Consider the following 20,836-nt stretch of genomic DNA (forward strand, 5'->3'; position numbering starts at 1 on the left):
TGCTGCTGCTTCCTCCTCCTCCTCCTCTGTCTCCCCAGCTGGTGCTGGAGGGAGGAGGAAGAAGGGAGGGGGCCGGACTGGCTCAGAGACCGAGATCTCCCTCTCTCCTAACCCCAGGATGGGAAATCCTCTTTCCCAAACAGGCTAGAATCCCTAGGCTGCAGGAGCCCACCATGAGAGGGGCATTCTTCCCCAAAACCCTCTTTCTTCCCCTCCCATCCCAAGTGGAGGGCAGCAGAACAGTTGAGGACTTCAATCCCTGGGGAAACCCAGACCTTCAAGGAGCCAGAATGTCCAAAAGGGAATTAAATAATAATAATAATGATGGTGGTATTTGTTAAGCACTCACTATGTGCCAAGCACTGTTCTAAGCACTGGGATAGATACAAGGTAATCAGCTTCACACTCAATCCCCATTTTACAGATGAGGTAACAGACACAGAGAAGTTATGTGACTTGCCCAAAGTCACACAGCTGACAAGTGGCAGAGCTGGGATTAGAACCCATGACCTCTGACTCTCAAGCCTGTGCTCTTTCCACCAAGCCACACTGCTGCTTCTTAAGCCATGCCATGCAATGCCACCCTTGATACCCACTGGCAAAAAGGGCCCAGACCTTTAGGGCCACCCCACACAAAACTAATCCCCAGCCATAGGTGAAGAGGTGGGTGGAATCCAAATGACCCACAACAGAGGCCACGTACAGATGAAACAACGCTCCGCAGAGCCCTCTCTCCTATACCAACTTCCAGAGCGGACATAAATATTCTGATGATCCTACCTCCTTTTCCTGATGACCAGCCATAGGGTTGGTTCTGAGGCGATAAAGGCCTTTTTCTCTCCCATCTAATGTCTCCCTACTCTCTGAAGTTCCAAATGCAGTCACAGATAAATATCACTGTCAGCAGCAGCTCGATATGAGTTGGTCTGATGAGGTTGAAACTGGAACAAGGACAGCAGATAAAAACCAGATTCAGAGATGTTACTTTTCACAGTAAGCAAGTAGAAAAGTGGGGCAGGATTCTTAGTGGGGGCAGGAATATGACTTAAAATGCTATTGGGTCAGATGAGATTTTGGAGTCTTTTCTGCTTTGCTCAAGAGCTCTCAGGTGTTATGAGACCTGGGGTGAGTATGGCAAATCGTGCAATCCAGGCAGCTGAAAATAATTGCTTCAGCCTCACAGAGTGGTTACCTGTGGCCAAACTAGGAATTTCTGGGCTTTTGATATAAAGCCATAGTCTGCTGCGTCCCCTACCACCTGCTTTTCTTTCCATATGAAAAGAGCATGAAAAGTAACATCAAACCAACATTAGGGGCACTACAAGCACAAATTTTCTCTGCATTCTTTCTACTTTAAAGCTCTACTCCTTCAAATCTCCTGTTTTTCCTTGATCTATTCACCTCCCAAACTCCCACCCCCATTCTGTTTTCTTCACGACATAGGTCAGTTTTCAGTAGCCACCGTGGTTATTGAAAAAGTTTTTCATTTTGGTTAGGAGAAGAGGAGGTTTGTTCAGAGAAGAATAAAGTTGGCAAAGCATTTGTGAATCTCTACCCCAATTTATCTTTCCCTTTTTTTCTTAAAAAAAAATTGGTGTTTAAGTGCTTACTACGTTCCAGGCACTGTACTAAATGTTAGGATAGGTACAAGATAATCAAATTGGACATAGTGCCTCTCCCACCTGGGGCTCACAGTCTAAGGTGGAGGGAGAAGGATTTGATTTCCATTTTACAAATGGGGTAACAGGCACAGGTAAATTAATTCATTTGTTTGAGGTGACTCTGCAAATACATGTCAAACCCACGATGAGAGCACAGATGCTCTGATTCCCAGGCTGGTGCTCTTCTATTAGGCCACACTGCTTCCCCTCTTTTCCCTCCTTCCTTTTGCCCATCTTGGTGGGTGAGGCTATCATTTTTATAATAATAATAATAATGATGATGGCATTTGTTAAGCACTTACTATGTGCGAAGCACTGTTCTAAGCGCTGGGGGGATACAAGGTGATCAGGTTGTCCCACAGGGGGCTCACAGTCAATCCCCATTTTACAGATGAGATAGTCTCAGAGAAGTTAAGTGACTTGCCAAAGGTCACACAGCAGATATATGGCGGAGGGGGGATTAGAACCCATGACCTTTGACTCCCAAAAGCGGGCTCTTTCCACTGAGCCATGCTGCTTCTCTAATTTTATTTATTTATTTCTTATTTTATTTTTTTGTTACCTGGTACCATCCTTTTTCTTATTTCTCTCATTCTCCCCCATCCCTCTTCATGCATCCTTCTTCCCCCCTGTCCTCCTCTGTGCTTATTTTAGATCCTGGCTGTGCCACCTGTTTGCTGAGTGACCCTGGTCAAGGCACATCACTTCTCTGTGCCTCATTTACCTCATCTGTAAAAAAGGGGATTAAGATTCTGAGCCCTATTTGGGGCAGGGACTGGGTCCAATCCAACTATCTTGTATCTACTCCAGTGCTTAGTACAGCGCTTGGCACTTTGTAAGTGCTTAGCTAATACCACAATTATTATTATTATCATGTTGGTGCCCAACCGATTAGTAAAAGTCACAATGAGACTCAGTATTTTAAAGTAATCATCAGGGCAAGACAAGCACATGTGTGCTGCACACAGTAAGTGCTCAATAAATATGACAATGAATGAATGATTGAAGGGAGGAGGCAGAAGTCACTACTATACAGGGTCAAGGCTGAACATTTTTGTCCCTCCAGGTAGGAAAATGAAACTGCTACAGGCACAAGTGACCAGGGATAATGGCAGAACAGCAGTCTGCCTGCAGACGAAGAAAGGTTCGCCCTTTTCCCAACAACAAAATAATGACAGCTTCTTGTATGATCTGCAACAACCAGGAGGTTGAGTCATGGGGGCAAAGAAAGTTCCCTACTTCCCCCAGTCTCTAAATTCCCCTATCCAATGGATCAGACACCTAGAGTGTTTCCGCTGTTCTCGGTCTGGATTCAATCCATGAAAATAATTTGAAGAGAGAGTGCTCAACAAAGTACAGTTTCCCCAAGGAAATACCATAGCAGGCATTAATGCAATCTCAAAATGGGAAACAGGGTATGTGTTGGGGGGTGGTGAGGAGAAACAGTTGAAAAGAACATGGGACTCGTGGTCAGGAGACCTAGGCTATAGTCAGCCAATAGTATTTTTTATCACTCCAAACTTTGCCTGCTCTGTGAACTTTGGAAAAGTTACTCAGCCTCTCTGGCCTTGGTTTTTTTGTTAAAAAGAAAGCCCCATCAGGACCTAGGTTCAATTTCATTACCTTGTCTCTTCCACAATGCTTAGCACATAGAAAAGGTTTAACTGCCATAGTTATTTTCCCCAAATGACCAAAACAATACGAACATATTTTTAAAATGTTACTAAACTACAATGGGTATAGATACCTGCTTAAATAGCAAAGAAAATATGTCCAAATAGGATTCTGAATTTAATTTTTAAATCAATCAATCAATCGTATTTATTGAGCGCTTACTATGTGCAAAGCACTGTACCAAGCGCTTGGGAAGTACAAATTGGCAACACATTTAAAAATCTACGTAAATAATTTTCCAAGTATTGCATTTCACATCCTAGTCAGCAAAAAGCTACCTGGAGTTAACACGCCAAGGATCTGTTATCTATGCTAAATTGTTCCACCATTATCTAATGCTAATTGACATCCTCCGAAAGCACTCTATTCAAGTCAGTGAAAACGCTTTAAAGCCTGGGACAACACAGTAAGGTGGTAACGCCAAAGTCAATTCTCCATTGTTACCTCTAAATGCAAGAGGGCTGTAAAATAAGCAACATTAAAATACAAAAACAAGCTTCTTACCCTAAGTTGATGGCCCAAACAAGCGGGCCGGTCGCCAGTTGGTAAAAGGCGATGGAGAAATGATCCGGAAAGGGTCTCGTGCCGCGTCTGTCCTCATTAGACCCAGCTGAGGTCAAGGCCCAGACTTCCTCTCACTTTCCTCGTGCTTTTTTTTTTTCTGCTGCTCACCTGACGCCCTCGCCCTCCCCCTCAGTAGGCGCAGCATTTAGCCCCAATTGAGACCGAGAAGTGCCGTTTCTGCCTTTAAATTGGCCTTTATTTCATCCAAGACTTTGGGGTCCCCGTGAATGCACATAAAGGTAGGTTTTGGGGGGCAACTGAAGGCGTAGTCAGCTGTATTTGTTGAAAATTTACTGTTCCCAGAGCACTGTTTTAAGTGTTTGGGAGAGTACAATATAACAGACATATTTCTCTGCTCATAATGAGGTCTTATTGTGCACAGAGCACTGTACTAAGTGGTTGGGAGGGTACAATATAACAGGCATATTTCCTGCTTATAATGGGGTGCTGTATTTAATAATCATCATCAATTGTATTTATTGAGCGCTTACTATGTGCAGAGCACTGTACTAAGCGCTTGGGAAGTACAAATTGGCAACATATAGAGACAGTCCCTACCCAACAGTGGGCTCACAGTCTAATAATAATAGTATTTGTTAAGTGCTTACTATGTGCAAAGCACTGTTCTAAGCGCTGGGGAGGTTACAAGGGTGATCAGGTTGTCCCATGGGGGGCTCACAGTTTTAATCCCCATTTTATAGATGAGGGAACTGAGGCCCAGAGAAGTGAAGTGACCTGCCCAAAGTCACACAGTTGGCGGAGCTGGGATTTGAACCCATGACCTCTGACTCCACAGCCTGGGCTCTTTCCACTGAGCCATTTTGTTTTTCTATTTGGTATTGGTATTTGTATTTGGTATTTGTACCTGTTTCGTGAGTTTGGAGGGCTATTTGGGGCCGGGGGATTGGACTTGACTTCTCTTTCTCTCATCTGGGCTCTTCATTCCCCACCCCTAGTCCCACAGCATTTAGGTACATAGAGAAATCAGCGTGGCTCAGGGGAAAGAGCACGGGTTTAGGAGTCAAATCCCGGCTCTGTCAATTGTCAGCTGTGCAACTTTGGGCCAGTCACTTAACTTCTCTGTGCCTGAGTTCCCTCAGCTTTAAAATGGGGATTAAGACTGTGAGCCCCACGTGAGACAACCTGATCACCTTTAGAACAGTGCTTTGCACATAGTAAGTGCTTAACAAATACCATTATTATTATTATATCTGAAAATTATTTATACTACTGTCTGCCTCCCCTAAACTGTAAGTTCACTTGGTAAACAGAGATGCAGGGAATGTTTGTTTATTGTCAATACTGAATTTTCCCAAGTACTTAGTGCTCTGCACACAGTGAGCACTCAAAAAATACGGTTGATTTATGGACTTACTTGATATTCTCCAGCCTAACCTCGTCATTCCTTGTCTCTCTCTTGCCTAGAGTGTGGAAGCAAACTCTCAAACTTTACTTTTCTTCCATTGCTTTGAAGGCCTCAATGCACCTCATGATATAGTGGAGCATTTGTTCCTCCGGCTTAGCTCAGTGCCATAGCTTTCACATTCATTCTCCGTTTTCTGGAAGCTTGAAGGAAGGAGTTGACTGGAATTATATTTTCCTATGTAGGGGTTTTCGTGGGATTGTGTGAGGTGTTGAGAATGTCTTGTGCCACAATTTAATAAATTGTATTTCCTGATTATTGTGTATGTAACACTGTACTACCTGCTTGGGAGAATCTAACAGAGTTGGTAGACATGTTCCCTGACCACAGTTCATTCATTCAATCGTATTTATTGAGCACTTACTGTGTGCAGAGTACTGTACTAAGCGCTTGGGAAGTACAATGACCTAGCTTATAGGCTAGAGGGAAAGACAATGTAAATAAATGAAGGATATGTATAAAATTGTTGTGGGGCTGAGAGGGATGAATAGAGAATGCAAATTCAGTACAAAGGAGATGCAGGAGGGAGTGGGCCAAAAAATGAGGGCTCATTTGGGAACGGCCTCTTGGAGTAGTCTGGGAAGTCTCCAGTTCATTCCTGAACGACTTTGAGGTGCTGAGTTTACTGTTCTCAAAGCTTGTTTCTTTTTGAAGTCCTTCCTCTCAATAAGATTCCATATCACTCCCCACCACAGACCAGGTGGACACTTCTGGAAAAAAAATCACCACGAGTTTCCCTATAAAGCACCCAACTTGCCCCAAGCCCCTGCCCAGTAGATCATCCAGGCCAATTGCCATGACCTTCCAAGAGCCTCCTTGTTGCTGAAAGAATATAATCAGAAGATTTAAAGAAGAAGGCAATTTACAGGGTCTAAATACACATCTTTGCTCTGGGAAGTTTCCTTTGAAATCATTTTTTATTCTGTGTTTGTTTACCTTCTCCAGATAGACAAGGCATTAGCAGTTCATTACCATTTAAGTGCATCTCCAGTATTTTCTCCAATGGGGATTGCAGCCCAGCCCACACATGCCAACTGTACTTCAGTCTTGTCTATTTTGCCAGTGACGTTTTGCCCAAGTCCTGTGTCTGGCCTGGAATACCCTTCTTCTTCATATCCCCTTTCTCAAAACCTTACTGAAGGCACATCTCTTCCAAGAGGCCTTCCCCAATTTCTGCATGCCCTCTGCACTTGGATTTGCCTGCAGCACCTATGTATACCTATCTGTAATCTATTCATCATCATCATCAATCGTATTTATTGAGCGCTTACTATGTGCAGAGCACTGTACTAAGCGCTTGGGAAGTACAAATTGGCAACATATAGAGACAGTCCCTACCCAACAGTGGGCTTACAGTCTAAAAGGGGGAGACAGAGAACAAAACCAAACATACTAACAAAATAAAGTAAATAGAATAGATATGTACAAGTAAAATAAATAAATAAATAGAGTAATAAATATGTACAAACATATATACAGGTGCTGTGGGGAAGGGAAGGAGGTAAGATGAGGGGGATGGAGAGGGGGACGAGGGGGAGAGGAAGGAGGGGGCTCAGTCTGGGAAGGCCTCCTGGAGGAGGTGAGCTCTCAGTAGGGCCTTGAAGGGAGGAAGAGAGCTAGCTTGGCGGATGGGCAGAGGCCCGGGGGATGACGTGGGATTATTCATTTTGTTTGCCTCACTTATGTACATCTGTTGAGAAGCACCATGGCTTAGGACTTGGGAATCAGAGGTCGAGGGTTCTAATCCCAATTCCACCACTTATCAGCTGTGTGACCATTGGTCAAGTCACTTAATTTCTCTGTGCCTCAGTTGCCTCATCTGTAAAATGGGGATGAAGACTGTGAGCCCCACGTGGGACATCCTGATTACTTTGTATCTCTCCCAGCACTTAGAATAGTGCTTGGCACATAGTAAGCACTTAACAAATACCATAATTATTAGAATCTGATATTTATTTATATTAATGTCCGTCTACTCCTCTAGACTGTAAGCTCATTGTGGGCAGGGAATATCTACTTGTCCTATTGTACTCTCCCAAGCGCTTAGCACAGTGCTCTGCCTTCAATGAATGTGATTGATTATAGCAGGGTAGCAGAGGCTTGTGTGAATGAAGGAGCGAATGAACATTGTTTACAAGCAGAGATGTTTTGTGAATTGACTGAAACCAAGCCTGCAGCTTTCCCCGTAACCAAGTCATTTTGGGTGTGGAATCCACGTGACAGAGAAGCAGCGTGGCTCAGTAGAAAGAGCCCGGGCTTGGGAGTCAGAGGTCATGGGTTCTAATCCCGGCTCCCCCACACGTGTGCTGGGTGACCTGGGGCAAGTCACTTAACTTATCTGAGCCTCATTTACCTCATCTGTAAAATGAGGATTAAGACTGTGAGCCCCACGTGGGACAACATGATCACTTTGTATCCCCCCCAAAGCTTAGAACAGTGCTTTGCACATAGTAAGTGCTTAACAAATGCCATTATTGTTATTATTGCTGGTCAGCTCTGGCCTCTACTAAGTGCTACTGGTAGTTGGCGAGTGGTCTGCTCTGTGGCTGGAAAATAGTCCAGTTATAGTGGTGCTGAGCATCCGCTGATCAGGATGCTGAATTTTTAGCTCAACCAAATGGGCTGAAGAAATCACTTCTTCCTCACCTAGAAGAAAATACAAGTTGAATGACTTGAGGTTTGATGGGGCAGATGGAGAGGGACTTGAAAAGGGGAAAATTCATTGGTTTTATTTTTCGGGGGAGTCCCAGTAATGGAGGGTTCCTGGTCTAAGAAGGTAAATGGTAGGACTTGTAATTTGAGGGTTCAAACAAGACGTTAACATTTATGGCACTTCAGTGCTTACTATGTGCCAAGCATTGGGGTACATATAATTTAATCAGGTTGGACACAGGCCCTGTCCCACACGGAGGCTCACACCCTTCATCCCCATTTTACAGGTGAGGTAACTGAGGCCCAGAGAAGTGAGGTGATTTGCCTAGAGTCACACAGCAGACATGTGGCAGAGCTGGGACTAGAACTCAGGTCCTTCTGACACCCAATCCTGTGTTCTATCCACTAAGCAAATGGATTTGGGCTTGCAGGAGTTTGAAGAACGCCCAAAGCTCCCTCATGCAGGATTACCAAGGAGCAATAGGGCCACTGAGATCTCAAGGGCACCCTGTCTCTTGCCCATATTGGTGGCTCTGGGCCAATCAGTTATCCCTTGTGAGCACAATGTCAGTTTGACATGCTGTGTCATAAAATGGAAGTTAGTTCTGGGGGTATATGTGTACCCCACCTTTTTCTTCATGAAGCTCCATAGTACTGAGCATACATGCCCTTCAAAACAGAGAATAGGGTTTCTTGAATGGGTGCAGGCTTGAAAATAAACAACCCAAATTGAACCCAAATTTATTTTTAACCAGTTTTCTCTGGTCTGGGCCATTCAGAGATAAAATCATAAATGATGTTTTCCACATCAAACCTGTCATAAGCCAAAACCACCATGCCTGACAAAAGGATACCTGCAAGGACAATTTAGTGCCTTGTCTTGGTCAAACATAGATTATAACCAGTTTATAGAGAGACAGGGAAATCCATTTGGGGAATTAGGCTTTACATAGCACTGCAGGACACACATGATATTGAACTTCCTGGGGAAAAGGTAAATATAAGAATGCAAGATATAAATAATGATACAATTATTTTAATACTACACCAGAGTATTTTTTTTTGGGTTGCCTAATGGTTTTCCAAATGGCCAGTGGTGAAGATACTTTATTAGATTTTCCTTCTTAATGTCACTCCAGGGCCCCTTAAGGCCATTTTTTTCCCCCTACTTTCTTGCATCATGCCTGCCTGGAAACTCAGTGATGAGAAGATGGGTCCAATGTGATCATTTTGGATAGGGCCTAGAACAGTGCTGGCATTCCATAAATGTCCAGTAATGGGTTAGGCAGAAGGGAAGAATCTCCTGATAGTCTTGTTAAATGGGTTACTTAGATGGTGAAATACCTTCCTCTGGAGGCTTTTAAAAACAGGATAGCTACTCATCTGTGAGGGATGAGACTCTCCAGCGGCTGGAGGATTGGCAGTTTTAAAGTCCCTTTCAGCCCTATAACTCTATGAAAAAGGAAGAATTGAATACTAATAACATCACTTTATGGGTGGAAAAACCGAGCGACCCAACAATTTTATAAACGGCAAGGTGATATACAAATTTGGATCAGAACCGGAAGTATGAACCACAAATCTAAACAGTATTTTTCATTTGTCCTTTCCTTCAGAGATTTCAGAGCCAAAGATATCTAATTCATCCTCAATATATTCTTGTGAGAAAATGAAGACAACAAAGGTAAGTTTTTTGGTTTATAATTAGTTAAACCTCTGGCAGATCTAATTGCACCCCCACTCAGGGCAACAGAGTTTTCTGATGTGGATACACATGTTTTTGAACCTTAAAAGGAAAATGTACTTCGTGATTGTTATCATGGGTGTCTGCTTTACATAGTTTACTCATGTTTCTCCTTCTCTGCTGCATAAGGTTTTCCCATTTCATAGACTACCTACCTAGTGAATGCCCCTATACTGACCTTTATCTCATAAGCCTAGAATAATTCCTCCATCCAATGCGTATGTGACAGCATTATTGAAAGCCTCAATACCAGTGACCGAAGTGTGTGATATCACACTTTAGCTACCCGTCAGCAGAACAAAAATGATTGTTAATAAGAAATCCAACTCAGATGAATTAGAGCCAAAGAAAAGGGAACTCTACTCCCAAAAGGTCTGCAAAAGATTATAGCAACTGATTTTTTGATCTGATCTTAATTGAGCGAGCTAGGCACTATTAAGAATGAAATTGAGCCATAGTGGCCAAAACTGTGGAGCGGAAGCTTTTTATTCTGATTTTATTCTGATTGCAGGCAAAAAACGATTTACACGTTATTTTACAGCCACTTTGCCCAGACAAGTTAATACCCATTTAATTTCACCAGGCCAAATGTTAGCTACTAGTGTGGATGCTATTTTTCCGCACTGAAATGTATCAAACTATTTGCATAATGAAAGTGTCACAAGGAACATGTAGTCCCTTAGAGCTATTGTGAAAAGTTACTCTGAAAATCTAATCAATCTCCCAGTTCTGATAAGGTGGCCCAGCAAATAAACAGTTATCCACTGCAGGTGATTTTTTTTTTTTCCACTGAAGAAAAAGGTCTCTGATTATGAGGTTCTGGCAACTTCTCCAGTTTGATAATAGGATTTGTGTCTTTTGCTTCCAAAGCTGCCAATCCACATTCGCCTCCCATCAGAGGGTGATTATTGTCCTTTGGTGGCACTTCAGGCACTGATGTACAGTGTAAGGCTGCGATCAGCTGAGTTTCCAGAGAGTGAGTTTATGTAGGGCCTATAGAAAGCTAGATAATATGCAAGACTTTCAAAATAATCCATCCTTGTCCTCTGAGGACTTTCTGGGGAATGCAGCAAAAATCACTGCCATCACAACTGGACTAAAATTTTGTCTTTTTTTGGAGGGTGGAGGAAAAATCAATTTTCTGTACTCCTGGAATCCTCAGCCTGTGCTTTTCCAATCAATCAATAGTATATATTTGGCACGTATTGTGTGGTAGAGCACAGTACTAAGCAATGGGAAGAGTACCTTATGGTCCAGTGCTTAGAACAAGTGCTTCAATTCTTATAACAGTGCTTTGCACATAGAAAGTGCTTAACAAATGCCATTATTATTATTATTATTATTAGGCAGACATGATTCTCATCCTGAAGTTGCTTACAATTTAGGAGGGGGAGGCAGACTCTAAAAAAAAAAAAAATGAACAGAGAGGGTAAGGAAAAGTCAGTCAATCAGTAGGGTGCCGAGTGGATAGAGATGACTACTACCTCCATGTGAGGTGTATACAGCTGTGTTGGATTTTGGGGTATTTGGAGGGGTTCAGAAGAAGAAAGTCCAGAGGATTCCATGTCCTCCCCTCAACCCCTCAACTTCTTTTTCAAAGTCTATGAGATTGAAAAAGGGCCTAGGGCTTTTCAAAGGATGAAAGCTGGCCCATTCTGGCCCCCCAAAAACTTATTAGCAGCTTGAGCAGGAGACCCAGTAAAAATTGAGTCAGCTTTAGCATCTTCATGTTTCCTCCCAGTTGTTATGCATGTGACTGTATAACTGCAAACCAGCTTAGTGTAGGTGATGTCACCTTTTAGACTGTGAGCCCACTGTTGGGTAGGGACTGTCTCTATATGTTGCCAATTTGTACTTCCCAAGCGCTTAGTACAGTGCTCTGCACAGAGTAAGCGCTCAATAAATCCGATTGATGATGATGATGATGTCACTTGCGCCTCAGGGCTTGGATTTTTTTAATTGTAATTGCTGGCTGCCCTAACCCAGGCCCCTTTTCTTGCTGCTATGTAGATAATAATAATACTGATGGTATTAAGCGCTTACTATGTGCAAAGCACTGTTCTAAGCACTGGGGGGATACAAGGTGAGCAGATTGTCTCACTTGGGGCTCACAGTCTTAATCCCCATTTTACAGATAAGGGAACTGAGGCCCAGAGAAGTTAAGTGACTTGCCCAAAGTCACACAGCTGACAATAGGCAGAGCCGGGATTTAAACCCCTGAATTCTGATTCCAAAGCCCACGCTCTTTCCACTGAGCCATGCCGCTTCTCTGGGTCTGCAAGAGCAACTTTATCTGGAGGGCTGAGCAATTATCATGATCACTTGATATATGCACATAACCCACCTGGGCCTTTCCAAAACAAACAAAAACCTCTTAATTCTTCTGATTCCTGAATAGTTTTGGGTTTGGGTTGTTTTTGGTGCGATGGGGATGAGAGGTTGAATAAGCAGATAACTGTTGCCTTCAGTTGGGCCAGTAAACCAGATTGGTTGAGGGTGAGTTTATGCTTCAATGAGGTAAGGCTACAAGATAGTGCCATCCAGTAAGACTTCAGGGCCGCAATGGATCATCCTTACTCAAGGTGAATTGGGCTCTCAAAGCAGGCGAGGAAGGCCTTGTCTTGTCTTATGCCACTGAGTCATCTCCAGCCCATAGCAACTCCATGGACACGTCTCTCCCAGAACGCCCCACCTCCATCTGCAATTGTTTTGGTAATTTATCCATAGAGTTTTCTTGGTCAAAATAGAGAAGTGGTTTACCATTGCCTTCTTCCGCGCAGTAAACTAGAGTCCCCGCCTTCGAATCTCTCCCATGCCTCTGCTGCCCAGCACAGGGGAGTTTGCAGCAGATTGCCTTCCGCTTGCTAGCCACTGCCAGAGCTAGGAATGGAATGGATATGCCTCTGCTTGACTCTCCCTTCCGCAGTGGAGGTTGGTAGAGTACTGGAAACTCTCCAGGTGTGACCCTGAGAGGGGGGAGGAAGGCCTAGAGCCTGCCATTTCCATTTTCCCATCAACGCTAAGTGAGGCTCCGCAGGATCAGAAGCCGGAAGAGGCTTTCACCCAAGCGTGAAAGCTCTTTAGAATCACTCCGGCCATCCCGCTTCTAACTATGGCTATTTTTCATCTCTGAATACTTGAGACAGGATTTCCCAGACAAGTAACTACAAGCAATTCATGTTGCTTTTTAGCCTAAGAGGTAATCAGATTACTTCTTTGGATTACATGCCTCAAAAATGAATGTTTAATCAGGTACATGGAAAGTATTTTAATTATCAGCAAGTTGTTACTGCAATCAGTTATTCTAGCAGTTCTTTATTACTTTCACATCAGGCAGGGTGTTTTGAAAACCTTTGCCAATAACTTTTTTTTTAAAATTTGCCTTTAAGACAAGATCATCCAATTTGATAGAGCCCCCTCTTTTTTTTAAAGTGACTGTGGTGAAATGCTTGGAAAAAATTCATTTCTTCATGCATATGCCATTTTGGGGGGTGGTATTAGTGCTATTAGAAGGAACTGAAGTAGAGCTAATGAGTAAGTCTTCTAGACTGTGAGCCTGTTGTTGGATAGGGACCATCTCTTTATGTTGCCAACTTGTACTTCCCAAGCGCTTACTACAGTGCTCGGCACACAGTAAGCGCTCAATAAATACGATTGAATGAATGATTGAATGAATAGACTGGGATGGTGAGAGTCTATCCATCAGTACTTAGTGAGCAACAACTATTTGCAGAGCACTGTGCTAAGTACTGAGGTGAGTACAATAGTAGTTGCTCACTAAATACATAGTAAGCACTTAAATACCATTTAAAATATAAAAATAGTAAATGCAGTAAAACTGTCAGGGAAAATTTACTTTTAACATCCCTTGTTACGACTTATTTTGTAAATTTCCTAGGAAATTCTGGTACTAAGCCAATCTAATCCCTGTGCCCTGATCTCATCACCCATCTCTTGCTCACTCTTTTCCTTCTGCTTGGAACTCCCTCCCCCTTAATATCGAACAGAACACTTCCCCCACCCCCAACTTTAAGGCCCTTCTGAAATCACCTGTCTTCTGAATTTCCCTGCCTAATGAATCTCTCTCCTCCTTTCCAATTTCCCCACTCAGTACTTCTTCAGCACTTGTCATCTAAGCCATGGGCCCTCACGTCCTCCTATCCTCCATTAGTATTTATATGCATATCTTTAAATTCTGTGCCTCCCCCTACCTGTAATTTATTTTCATGTGTCTGCCTAGATTGCAAGCTCTTTGAGGGCAGGGGTCTCATCTATATCCATTTTACTCCCCCAAGCATTTAGTACAGTGCTCTGCACAGAATAAATACCCAGCGCTTAGAACAGTGCTCCAGCACTTAGAACAGTGCTTTGCACATAGTAAGCACTCAATAAATGCGATTCAATAAATAAATACTGTTGATCTATCAATTACTAAATTTCTGTTGCCTTTCACCTCTTATAAAAGCAATCAATCACTGAGGAGGAGATGCATTGGAAATATTTTTTTCCTCACCTAAGACTTTCCTGTTTCTACTCTGAATTCTGGCCTCAACACATAGGAATAAGGCCTTCCCTGATTAAACCGTTTTTACACCCACCGCCCTCCTCCCTCTGCTCCCCTTGTGCATTGCCTATGCACTTTGATCCATATCCTTTGGGAATTTGTTATTCACCCCAATCTCAGAATTTTAGTGCACATCTGTACCTAAGCTCAATGTGGCTCAGTGGAAAGAGCACGGGCTTGGAAGTCAGAGGACGTGGGTTCTAATCCCACCTCCACCACTTATCTGCAGTGTAACCTTGGGCAAGCCATTTAACTTCTCTGTGCCTCAGTTACCTCATCTGTAAAATGGGGAATAAGACTGTGAGCCCCACATGGGACTGCCTGATTACCTTGTATCTACCCCAGCACTTAGAACAGTGCTCAGCACATAGTAAGGGCTTAACAAATACCACGATTATTATTATTAAATTATTTGCCCGCCTCTTTCGCTAGACTGTAAGCTCCTTGTGGAAGCAGCGTGGCTCAGTGGAAAGTGCATGGGCTTTGGAGTCAGAGGTCATGGGTTCAAATCCCAGCTCTGCCAATTGTCAGCTGTGTGACTTTGGGCAAGTCACTTAACTTCTCTGTGCCTCAGTTACCTCATCTGTAAAATGGGGATTGACTGTGAGCTCCCTGTGGGACAACCTGATCACCTTGTAACCTCCCCAGCGCTTAGAACAGTGCTTTGCACATAGTAAGCACTTAATAAATGCCATTATTATTATTACCAACTATATTGGACTCTCCCAGGTGCTTAGTACAATGGTCTGCACAGAATAAATGGTCAATACCACTGATTGATTGAAACATGCTTGTGATAATCCATCAGGAAACTAGGTAAACCAGAAGAGAGTGGGGGAATGGATGAGGATATTCCAGAACTTGCAGAAATACTAGGACCTGACAACCTGTCAATAATAACAACAATAATAATAATAATGGTATTTGTTAACCACTTAGTATATGCCAGGCACTGTACTAAGCGCTGGGGTGGATATAAGCAAATCAGGTCGGATACAGCCCCTGTCCCACATGGGGCTCACAGTCTCAATCCCCATTTTACAGATGAAGGAAATGAGGCCCAGAGAAGTCAAGTGACTTGCCCAAGGTCACACAGCAGACAAGTGGTGGAGCCGGGATTTGAACCCTTCACCTTTGACTCTCAGGTCCGTATTCTATCCTTTACGTGAGGCCGAAAGAGAGGAACTATGTGGACAAGTCAAAAAGAAAATAGAAATAGGCTAGGTGGAAATACATTTGCTTCTGCTGGTGAGCACTGCCAGTTTTCAGAGAGAAGAGAATTCCACGATGAATGGATTTTAATAGAAACTGAAGCGCCTCTAAAGACGAAAGGGAAGATGTTTGTGCCTGAATCCCAATTGAAAGATGTCTTCCTTAATGTGAGATGGCAGGTATGAAACGGCACCGCAAAAACATTGGCATTTGTAAAATATGTTATTCATATACTTTTTTGAAACCAGATACTGTGATTTTGTACAACTGTGAACTCTGACCTAACTGTTATCCTTCCCAGGAAAGGCCCCTCTAGGTGGATAAAGTTAAAGGGCTGGTCAACTCTTTTATTTTGACCCCTATTTTCAGAGGTTTATTCATCTGTAAAAATGTGCTCTGCATTGAGATTGCTTAAGCTTGCAGTCAGAAGTGTGGAACCTGCCTCAGACTTTTCCTGCTCCATGTGATGCATTCTACTGTGAACACAACAAGGGGAAAATAATCAGAAAGCACTGTACTAAATACTTGGGCTCCCAAGTTTGTTATATTGTACTCTCCCAAGTGCTTAGTGCAGTGCTCTGTACACAGTAAGCTCCCAATAAATATGATTGACTGCCAATTGACCTGATTCCCTGCCCTCATGGAACTTATTTGCTTACAACTACTGGTAGCACTTTTATAGATATTACTTACGCATTCACCTACATATCGATTTTCCTTTTTCCTCCTAGCTATATGTTATTTTAGTGTCCATTTTCCCTGTTTGCTTGAGGACAGGGGTCAAATCAGGTAGGAAATGTGTCTACCAACTTTATTATAGTACTCTTCCAAGTGCTTGATACAGTGCTCTGTATACAGTAGACACTCAAATACAATACGAACATGTCTACGTACACTCAGGTCTCCGGTAATGTGGAGGCTACAGTCTTGACAAAGCCTGCATTAAGAAATATTCCCTGTTTTTAGTACATCTTGAACAATACTGTGCATGTGCACCCAAATGTTTTTCACCCCTAAACTGCATTTTCTCCAGACAGATGCATGTTATTGGATGAATGTTCCCTAGCTGCCTGACAGCATCTTCTCCAGGACATGCATTATGCGGGCCTATACATATGTATGAAGACATTCGGCCGACCTCTGCTTTCAAAGGTGGCGATTCTGTAGATGCGATTTTATCCATCTATTCATGCACTACAAATTTTATCCACATGTGCACATATATACCCAAACTTTTGCTGTGCTTTTTGCATGACCTATGTGCAATGCCTACCATTGTTTGAAAATTCACCCTAAATCTGCAAGGGCTGTAAATAGGCTCATTTGATGACTTCTAAAAATAGTGCCAGTAGTAAACCTTACAATTTTATATACAAGGCCCTCTTTTCAGGGAGCTGAAATAGCTTCCCCGACTTCTGGCTAATCCTCACTGCTCCCCTCTGAGTAAGGGAAAGAGTGGGCTTTATTATTCCTGGACTAGAGAAGGGGGTTCAAAAGCCAGGAGACATTAATTCAGCGAGTCAGTGGAGGTGTGGGAAATGAAACTCTTTTGATTCCAAGTCTAACAGCTTCTCTTCTGGATCCCATGGCCCCTTTCCAAAACATGCTGGCCACCCCCTCTGCTCTATGCGAGGAAGCCAGTTGTAGTGTGGTTCTCTGTGCCTTCTTTGGGATTAGTTGAATAGCCTCCAACTTCCCATTCTCCAAGCCATCGCCCTCCCTTGCTTCCTTCAAGACCTTCCTCAACTCCCTCCACATGGCAGAAACCTTTCTGGACTGGTAGACTGTGGTTTGGGTCCATTTCAAATCTCATGCTTTAAGAACATGCTGAGGAGCAGCATGGTCTAACGGAAAGAACAGGAGCCTCGGAATTGGGAAACCTGGGTTCTAATCATGACTCGATCATTTGCCTACTGTGTGTCCTTGGGCAAATCCCTTGACTTCCCCGTGCCTCAGTTTCCTCACCTCTAAAATAGGGATTAAGTACTCATTCTTCTTTAGAGTGTGGGCTCCATATGGGGCTGGGATAATAAGAATAATCGTGGTATTTAGTGCTTACTGTGTACTAAGCATTGAGATAAAGGTAAGCAGGTTGGACACAGTTCCTGTCCTAGACACAGAGTCTGTGTCTAATATGTATCTACCCCAGTGCATAGTACATTGGCACAGAGTAAGTGCTTAAATTCCACAGTGATTATTATTACCATCAACAAGGCCCTTTGAAAGTCAGACTGGTGATCCAACCAGCCCTGGATTTTGTAATCAACAGTAAACATAGGATGCTGGAGGAATGGCATAGAAGTTGTCCTTTTTGAAATCTATCTTAATGGCTAAGGATAAAGCATTTTAACATTCCATCTTTACCCTTTATATCCCAAGATTTCCTTCCAGGGATCACTTGTGTGTAAATTTATCCAGACTCCTAAAACTTGCTGATATTTCAACCTGTACAACTTCCTCTGGTAATGGATTCCCTATGTTTACCATTCACTATGTGAATAATTTTTCATCCTTCCAATCAACTAAGCTTGAATCAATCAATCCAATCAATTGTATTCATTGAGCAGTTGCTCTGTGCAGAGCACTGTACTAAATGCTTGGGAGAGTACACTATATCAGAGTTAGAAGACTTGTTCCCTGCCCACAAGAAGAAAATAGAAGCTGACATAGTTTTGTGCAGCATCCTGTATGACCCACAATCTGAGAAAAGGGTGTCATGGCCTTCAAATGTTCATTTAGTGCAATGAACTGATTGAACTGACATGAGAAACAGGAAATAAATCCTCAAGAGCAAGTCCTTGTAGATGGACTTTCCTCTGGGAAGCCTGCCCTGATTAAACTCTTATCTCACCTTTCTATTCCACCCCCTGCACTGCTGCCTCTACAGCTCATCTGCACCTACTAAGTACCTGGGGGGGCCTCTGCCCATTGCACTCACAAACATAGCTTTAAACTCTATCGCGTCTTCCTACCTGTAACTTAGTGTCTGCCTCTTCTGCTAGGTGGTAATCTCCTTGAGGGCAGAAATTGTGTCTTCCAACTCTGTTGTATTCTCCCCAGTGCATACTATAAAACTCTACATGGAGTGAGTGCTTGGTAAATACCATTCAGTCAATTGTATTTATTGAGCACTTTCCATATGCAGAGCACTGGACAAGCACTTGGAAGAGTACAGTACAAAAGTGTAAGTATAGATGATCCCCGCCTACAAGGACCTTACAGACTAGGGGGAGAGAAAGGCATTGAAAGGCAGATGGATATGTACAAAAGTGGAGAGGAGGTGAATTGGCTTAGTGGGCAGAGCGCGGGCCATCTAGGTGGAAGGCATGAGAGGAGCACATTGTCGAGCAGACTGTCTCGGGAGGAGAAATTGGAAATAAGCAGCTGTTGAGGTCAGGGGACTGCTGCTTAGGTCTGTGTAAGGTGCCCTCTTGTTGTTCATCTTCAGTGATGAGCTGCAAGAGGGACTAAGTGCAATGTTAATGACATTCACAGATGAGCCTCTCCTGCGCTCAGAGGCCGAGGGTAGAGAAAAGATGGGGGAAGGCGAGAAACACGGAGAAGGACAAAATGAAACTAAGATTGCTTTACGGGAGAGTATTTCACCATAGACCTGAAATGGACCCGAAGATGTGGAGTCCTGGGATAGGTGATGTGCCCCCTGTCCAGTACAGATATGGTGCTGGATGCCTGTGTCATCAGCATCATCATCATCATCAATCGTATTGAGTGCTTACTGTGTGCAGAACACTGTACTAAGCGCTTGGGAAGTACAAATTGGCAACATATAGAGACAGTCCCTACCCAACAGTGGGCTCACAGTCTAAAAGGGGGAGACAAAACCAAACATACTAACAAAAGAAAATAAATAGAATAGATATGTACAAGTAAAATAATAAATAAATAGAGTAATAAATATGTACAAACATATATACATATATACAGGTGCTGTGGGGAAGGGAAGGAGGTAAGATGGGGGGATGGAGAGGGGGACGAGGGGGAGAGGAAGGAAGGGGCTCAATCGTCCAATTTGTTACTGTCAATGAAAACATTCGGCTCCCATGAGCCTCTGGGCCACTTGTCAACTTCGATGTCCCAGTTTTTAAAATTACAATCTATTCTCCCTATTGGTCCCCATATGGTACCAGACTGGCTTGCTTCCACTGGGAGATGCCTGAAAAATAATTATGGTATTTAAGCTCTTACTATGTGCCAAGGACTGTACTAAGCACTGGGACAGATTGATGATAATCAGATCAGACACAGCCCCAGTCTGAGAGGAGGCTCACAGTCTGACGCGGGGAGGGAGAACATATATTGGGTTTGGATCAGGACTGTTTGAGCAGAAGCAGAGCTGGCATACCCCTCCCTTTTCCCCTCACCACCCAGTGGGTTTGAGGGAAAAATTAATTTATGAAAATGAATTGTACATCTGATTTCCCTGAATATCTGAGAACAGGAACATGCATCCCAAACATATCTTAAGGAGGAAGAGTTCCTTCTGGGAGAGCTCGGAAGCATCGTTCAGAGGGAAGGAATTAAAATGAGAGTTGAGAGGAGCTCCAGGAGAAAGTGGTGGCAGGAGCCATCAATCGACTGTCTTAAAACCTGACTGAACAAAGAACGAGAACCTACCCTACGGGGAGCCATCATTTACGGTGGAGACTGTGGGCTAGATGACTTAACAGATTCTTTGCAATCCCTAGTTTCTATGAGGCAGCCAGGGAGACCTGAGGGAATCCTGGCAGACATGAAAGGCCGGGAGCTGGAGAGAGGGAAAAACAGAACGGGGATAAGGTCTGAAGACTTAAGCAGATCCATCTTGGGCTGCAAAAATTTGGCATAGGACTGCCAGCAGCTGGGAAGCAAATATGTGGGGAGTTTGCAAAAAAAAAAAAAATGCTCAAAGTAAACAACCGGGGCTTAGTGTGGATCACCAGTTTATTTTTATGGTATTTGTGTTTACTATGTGGAAGTCACTGTTTTAAATGCTGGGGTGGATACAAAGTTATCAGGATGGACACAGTCCCGTCCCACGTGGGGACACAGTCTTAATCCCTATTTTGCAGATGAGGTAGTTTAAGCACAGAGAAGTCAAGTGACTTGCCCGGGATCACACAGCAGACCGATTCAAAATCTGGTCCTTCTGACTCCCAGCCCCTTGATCTAATAGGCAACACGGCTTCCCCCGAAGTTGAGACTGAGAAAGTCAAGCGACTTCAGTGAGCATGGTGTTAATCCTTGGCAAATGCTGAACCCAATTTTGCTGCTCCGAGAAGGTGGAGGACATACAACCTTGTGATTGTGGGGGTCATCAACACAGGGTGAAGTGGGATTGCGGT

The sequence above is a fragment of the Tachyglossus aculeatus genome, chromosome 20 (assembly GCF_015852505.1).
Source record: "Tachyglossus aculeatus isolate mTacAcu1 chromosome 20, mTacAcu1.pri, whole genome shotgun sequence".
NCBI lineage: Eukaryota > Metazoa > Chordata > Mammalia > Monotremata > Tachyglossidae > Tachyglossus > Tachyglossus aculeatus.